This window comes from Xenia sp. Carnegie-2017, unplaced genomic scaffold (genome assembly GCF_021976095.1).
Source record: "Xenia sp. Carnegie-2017 unplaced genomic scaffold, XeniaSp_v1 HiC_scaffold_14, whole genome shotgun sequence".
NCBI lineage: Eukaryota > Metazoa > Cnidaria > Anthozoa > Malacalcyonacea > Xeniidae > Xenia > Xenia sp. Carnegie-2017.
In genome coordinates this window covers 2593754-2600009 of record NW_025813447.1, presented here as the reverse complement: position 1 = coordinate 2600009, position 6256 = coordinate 2593754, and the positions used below count along the sequence as shown (strand labels likewise).

Below are 6256 nucleotides of genomic sequence, written 5' to 3'. Positions count from 1 at the left end.
CGTTTACACTAATTCGGATCGGTCTGAAAACGGCAAAAGTAACAGAACTGGGTTCGTTTATTCTGCACTTTTGCCAGAGCGATACGACCACTCTTTCTAAACGTCGTCGAACAAAACGAAGCGCTACGCATTGTCGTGTAAATAGCTAACCATTTAAATTTTGCTAAAATTTAGAAACCTTTTCCATTTAATTTGTCCCGTATTGTGACGCATAGTTGAAAATGGTGATCATTTTACGTTTTGAAAAGCTTTTGATGACTAATTCCGTTGTAATTATTAAACATCATTGTTTTTCATAACATATGGCTAGAGATATAAACATCTAGTAATATGCAAATAAGAAATGGCGACATCTTTCACAAACAAATAACGAATTTTAACAGCGAGGGACACCCGCAAAACTGCAGCGGAATTTACGCGGATATGGGCAAACCCAGTCCAATTATAAAGAAGCGTTTATCCGGCGTAGTGTAAAAGTAGTCTTAGATTAGAAGTAAAGACACTTGTATTATGGTAGTAAACATAACACAATTATATAGAAAGCGCTGTTTTTTGTTACTTTTTTCTAATCACATCCCGAAAAGTCATAAACAATATTTGATACGTGTAGACAGGGCCTAAGTCAATATTTATGCAACCTCCATGAAGAAGCAATATGCTTGCATTTTCGAAGTGATATTTCTAGCAAAGATAGCTCGAGTCGATTCATTGTATGATATTTTCGTCCTGCAAGAAATATTTTCGATTTTGTCAGATTACCGTGGCTAAAAAGCTATTTATATTTGAGTGGAATTTGAAACAAAGATTGGACTATGCGAGTTATGATGGTCGATCTATTCGACAAATACAATTTTGGGTCAAGAATGAAAGTAAATCTGACGTAGGAAGGACAATGAACAAAAGATGCATAAATTTTGACGTAGTTGTACGTCGAGGAATGAAATTGAAATTACAAGAAAAAAAGATGTTGTTAACAAAGATATTTTTATCCAAGCTTTCTCTGGTGTTTGTTCATCAAGAGAGCTTTTTTATCGGTTGATGTTAGAGCTAGTGTTGTCAATTTTGAATGTTCAAATATATGCGTTGTTTTGTTGTAAATTATTTGTTATCGAATCAATGATTGCTCGAAAGATTTTGAATACATTTGATTTACCGAAGGTAAATTTTACCCTCAAAAAGTATAAAGTGAAGTACCAGGCAAACAAACTTGCAAGAAAGCAAAACTTACGAGATTGCTAGCTGCTAAAGTGATATTCTATCCTTATTGTGTGCTGAATTTGATCAAATGTGTGATTTAAAATGACATTATACAGCCTTGTTTTTAAAGTTTTCTGATAAAGGATAAAATGCTGCCGTACGCCATCTCTTAAAATCTAAGTTGAAAATACCGGAATATGATTCCACTTTTCTAAGAGATAGCATACCATAATCCATAATACTTCATTAGAAAAGTTGGTTCAAAATTGTAAAGCTACTTGTAATTGATAGGCGATACTTCAAGTAATAAAGAAACTTAGATCCCAAAGAAAAAATTACATGATGTGTACGCTCATTAATGCCAAATTCAATAATATTAAAAACTTTACGTACAACTCTTTTGAAGCTAGTTTTGTGATTAAATATATTTTGTTACAATGGCGGATCCAGTGTTAGTCATAATAAATTATAGGCTCGATACTCAATTTTTAATACAAAACACTTTCAGAAGTAAACTAAATATTTGAATTTCTAAATGATAAAATTTTATCAAAAAAATTTCCTCTAAGGTATTTTTTAAACCCCAAACGAGCTACAATAATTTATTCTGATTGATGTGTCATAGATCCGTCACTCATATAGAAATATCAAACAAAATTTGAAAATGGTAGAGTTATTGTATGTTATAAAGAACTAGCTATTATACATAAATTAATAATTTATCTTCCGATTGTTTTTTCAACTTTATCAGAAATTTTATAGCTATAGCTATTTCTTCCCTTACATCTTGCCAGTAAGTCTTCCATTAATGAAAACTTTTGAATCGCCTCAGTGGTATTCAATTTTCGTTGATGATTGCGTTCATTCATATCAAACTGTTGAAACAACTTAGATAGGTCTTGTTTCCAGTAAAATGTGGTCACATGTATCGCTATCAAACAGAACATCATCATTTTGTCGCCTGTACCTTTCAATTACGGTGTAGTGATCACTATATGTCACCAAGTTGTGAGACATTTTACTCGACAAAGTTAAGATACGATTTATCCAACACCTAGAGGCGTAAATGGTCACGTGATGTGGCAACCAAAGGATTCGATGAAACTGTTTTCTTCGCCCTGTTAAATGTCGTAACGTTTATTCTGTTCTTAAAATAATTAAAAATTGTCTGGTTCAGTGCTCTGTTGATAAAGCGTTTCCACGAATAAGTATCTGTTTCGTGTGTTTGATAGCACGAGTAGACACCATAAAGTAACTTAGCCATCAAAATCAACATATGAAGAATTTGGCTAAAAGGAAAAAATTGATTGAAAACTAAAGGCCTTTAAATGGTTTGTCTTTCTAAGTTTTAATAATTGATCAAAAGCAAAAACAGAAATTCATCTTTCTTTTTGTGTATCTTAGCTTAAATATGAAGTCTCATATAGACAAGTATCACGATAATAAATTTAAGACTTCAGACAACAGACTTGATCTTGATAAACTCCTTTGCACTAGTTCATATCTAACTGTTATAGGCGTTCAGTTTCAAGACGATTCTCTAGCATATTCTTGAATGATTTAAATAGCTACTACATGCATGTTTTTCAAAACGTTTTCACTTTCAGGTATACAATTGACGTCACTCGATCTTTTCATTCGAATCTGTCTAGTTTTCACTTTCTTACAGGGATAAAAAAAGAGAGAATACTTACAGCACAGATCGTACAGCATTGCTCAGAAGGCCGGTGAGAAGACTGGATAGCCACTGGTTAATGCTATGCACTTGATAAGTAGATAGGATTTTACTTTTTCTTTCAAAAATCTTTAAAGGAAAAATAGTCACGATGTGAATAAAATATTTTCAGATATATCTAAACTGCGAGTAGCAGATTGCAGTGCAGTTTATTTGTAATTGCAAAGCTAAAAAGTGTAATTGTTCAGTAGAAACTCTGTAAGTGCACTGTGAAAATGTGTAATGTAAATACTGTTTGTAAAAGATGACTACCGCTAAGGTTGTCGAAACGTCAGTCAACAACAACAAAAACAGTCCTTCTCAGGACTTTATTAACCTGGATGATCATCATTTACAAGATGACTACCGCTAAGGTTGTCGAAACGTCAGTCAACAACAACAAAAACAGTCCTTCTCAGGACTTTATTAACCTGGACGATTATCATTTACAAACATCCATTTACTTTATTAATGTAAATACTGTAACCTGATTGGCAGAAAGGCATTGAAAGCTAAAGAAGCTTTTTCACCATGCATTTAAAACATGGAAGCAGTTGCAATTAAACAAAAATTTCCACAATTGCAATCGTGTGAAATTCAAGAATTACAAAAAATACAAAGATTAAAAACACAACAGGAAGTAATGTTTTTGTGGTGAATGTTTATAAATGTTGGAAAATTGCCAAGACTGCTAATATCGCACCCTTTTTGGTAGTATTTCGTTGCAGTATTTCAAAAAGCTCTCTCGCACATGTTCGTCCATAAGCACTCGAAACTTTTCTATTAAAAGTTTATTCAACTGTAAAAATGTTTCATTCTATCGAAAAAATATAACTGCTACTGTAGTATGCTTTAAAAAAAATCGCTATCCCATGTACTCACCTATTTCTATGGATTAAAATCGAACGGAAGAAAGTGAGATAATATTGGTCCATAATTTAAGATCCAAGAGGCTTTGCAACTTGTGTGTTATCTACGTTTTCTGAATTTTTTCTTTCTTGGGGTAACAACTTTTCAACTTGTCAGGTCGTTTGGTGGTTTTTGCCTTTGAGGCTTTTATCTGTTTTTTTTGGTTGGCATAATGAGCGCCTAATTGGCATTTTCCCATTCTTTTCAATTGGTTCATATTGCATAATATCCTGATCTTTTTTTTGGTTCTTTTTATGCTTAAGAGAAGGTCGATAGGGTTTGTTGGGAAGCTCGGTATGTTGCTACGTAAGTTGTGGGATGAGTTGTCAATGTCTTCTTGTTTGCCCTAAAATCTATATTATGTAAGTTCACATGCTTCTTTTTGAGTTCTTTATAATTGAGCGAGGGTGGGAAGTTTCGGAATTTGGCTAACACCAAAAACAAATTTTAAGTTTAAAGACCATCAGCTGCCACCGTCCTACTTGAACAACTAAGATTTCTATTATTTGCGTGACTTTGGACATATTCCGTTTTGCAAATGTCCGAATAGCAATCAAACCATTTACTGGCAATGACAGAAATTCCATAGTTTTCATCATTTTCATCGTTTGTAAAAGATAAGACAACAACCTGAGCAGAAAGGGCTTTATCAAAGTCTATCGGATTGTCTCTACCATTGGTGCCATCGTAAATTTTAACTTCCTTCATGTGTTTCACCAGATTAACGCAATGGCTTATTTTATTCGTGTGATAAAGCAAAACACCTGCATTACGCTTTGAATTTTAAAAGCGTTTTCACATCTTCCAGTAGAAGCCCTCTGTTGTCATCCGTGCACCGTTTGAGGAATATTTTTCTCAAGAAGCCTTTTTCATTTAGGACAGGAAGTACTTTTGTGCATGGCAACAAACCATCCATTTCTCCAAGCTTCTCTTGCATTTTTGTCTCCTTGTTTTCGAACACATCTTTCACCGTAATTTGTTGTAATTTCTGACAAAACCTTGACATACAAAAACGTACTCCTTCTTCATAGAGCATCACCTGCAGGGCAACTAAACCACATGACCGTTTACAGAAAATCATTTTCCTTGGATCGAGGCAGCATAACTGTAAACATAATATAATATATTTTAGGCTGTGGCGTAACAAACTTGACAATTGGGAGGAAGGGGGTGGCGGCGCATATCCATACATGCATGTTTTACCACATTCACTTCTTTTGAACTCTATTGTTTTCTTTGGACTAAAACATGCATATATTACTTGTTACTATTAAATGCATATATTCCCCACCAATTACAGCTATGATACCACGGACTTATAACTAACCTAAAGCCTACATTAAACTCAATTTATTCCGTTTGAGTTTCTTTGCACCTCGTTTCCTCATAGATGAATTATCAAAATTTTCAGGTTTCAATGGCTAAGCTAGAATCCACCGAACCAAACAGACATGACATATTTTAGAAATGGAATAGTTTACAAGTCATCTGTCTAAATGTGGTTTCTTTATTGGATTTGAATGTGTCTTTATGGCCTATTGTAAAAGATATTTGGGGAAATTGGATTGTCCATACTTAGCAATAATATCTACACATACTTGATTGTCTGTATTTGGCTCATCGCATTCTTGTGGAAGACTTTTCCCTTCGCTCTGCACCATATTTTGAGGCTAAAATAGACAAAAAACAACACTATAAACAATGTACAATGCACACTTAGATTGTATGGGTTCTTTACTTTCCACACACTTAAATCGTAACTGTATAAAGAAAAACTACGGAACCAGTAAAATTGGGAAGTATAACACTTTTAGAAAATGCAGTCTGACTGATATGGAAAAGGCAATTATGATCATGTGAAATTATCATCAAATAGCATAAAAAAGGAAAGCATTGGTTGCCTATTTGTTTAATATGTGGCTTGTAACAAAGATTAGGATTTTAATTCGTACAATCTAGAATATGATTGGCTGAAACCTAAAGAGAATCAACAATTAGACAAAAAGTGTAAATTAGCTATCTATGAGCGAATATTTCCCAAAGACGAAGCCCAAGAACTATTGATTTCAAAAAAATTTTAATTTCCCTTTGTCAGCAATTAGTTTACATACTTGATGGTCGGACCAAGGTTTGCTGCGTTCTTGTGGAAGTCTTTCTCTTTCGGTCTCCAACATATTTTGAGACTAAAAATCGCCAAAAATAACGATAAAATATTATGGCAATGCTTAAACAAAACTTGAATTGTAATGAGACCCATATACACAAACCAAAATTTAAAGAACTAAAACATGGGCTTCAGCACGATGATAAAAGTACCATTTCAAAAGATCTTTGACACTGGATGTAAAGCGCTCCCTTCATTAATCCCCTTACTAACCTCAAAATCACTGTCGTACAAAGAACCATTCAACTCATCTTCATTTTCTTCTGGTGTCA

At 33.7% G+C, this 6256-nt stretch overlaps 1 long non-coding RNA gene across 1 annotated transcript; it reads right to left on the bottom strand.

Moving 5' to 3' along the window:
* Positions 1-1544: 1544 nt before the first annotated feature.
* Positions 1545-4599, bottom strand: LOC124433744. Its single transcript, XR_006944599.1, has 3 exons — positions 3794-4599; positions 2892-3001; positions 1545-2486 (listed from the first exon to the last, which is right to left on the bottom strand). It is a non-coding gene; the product is annotated as an uncharacterized LOC124433744 (long non-coding RNA).
* Between the last annotated feature and the right edge of the window lie 1657 nt (positions 4600-6256).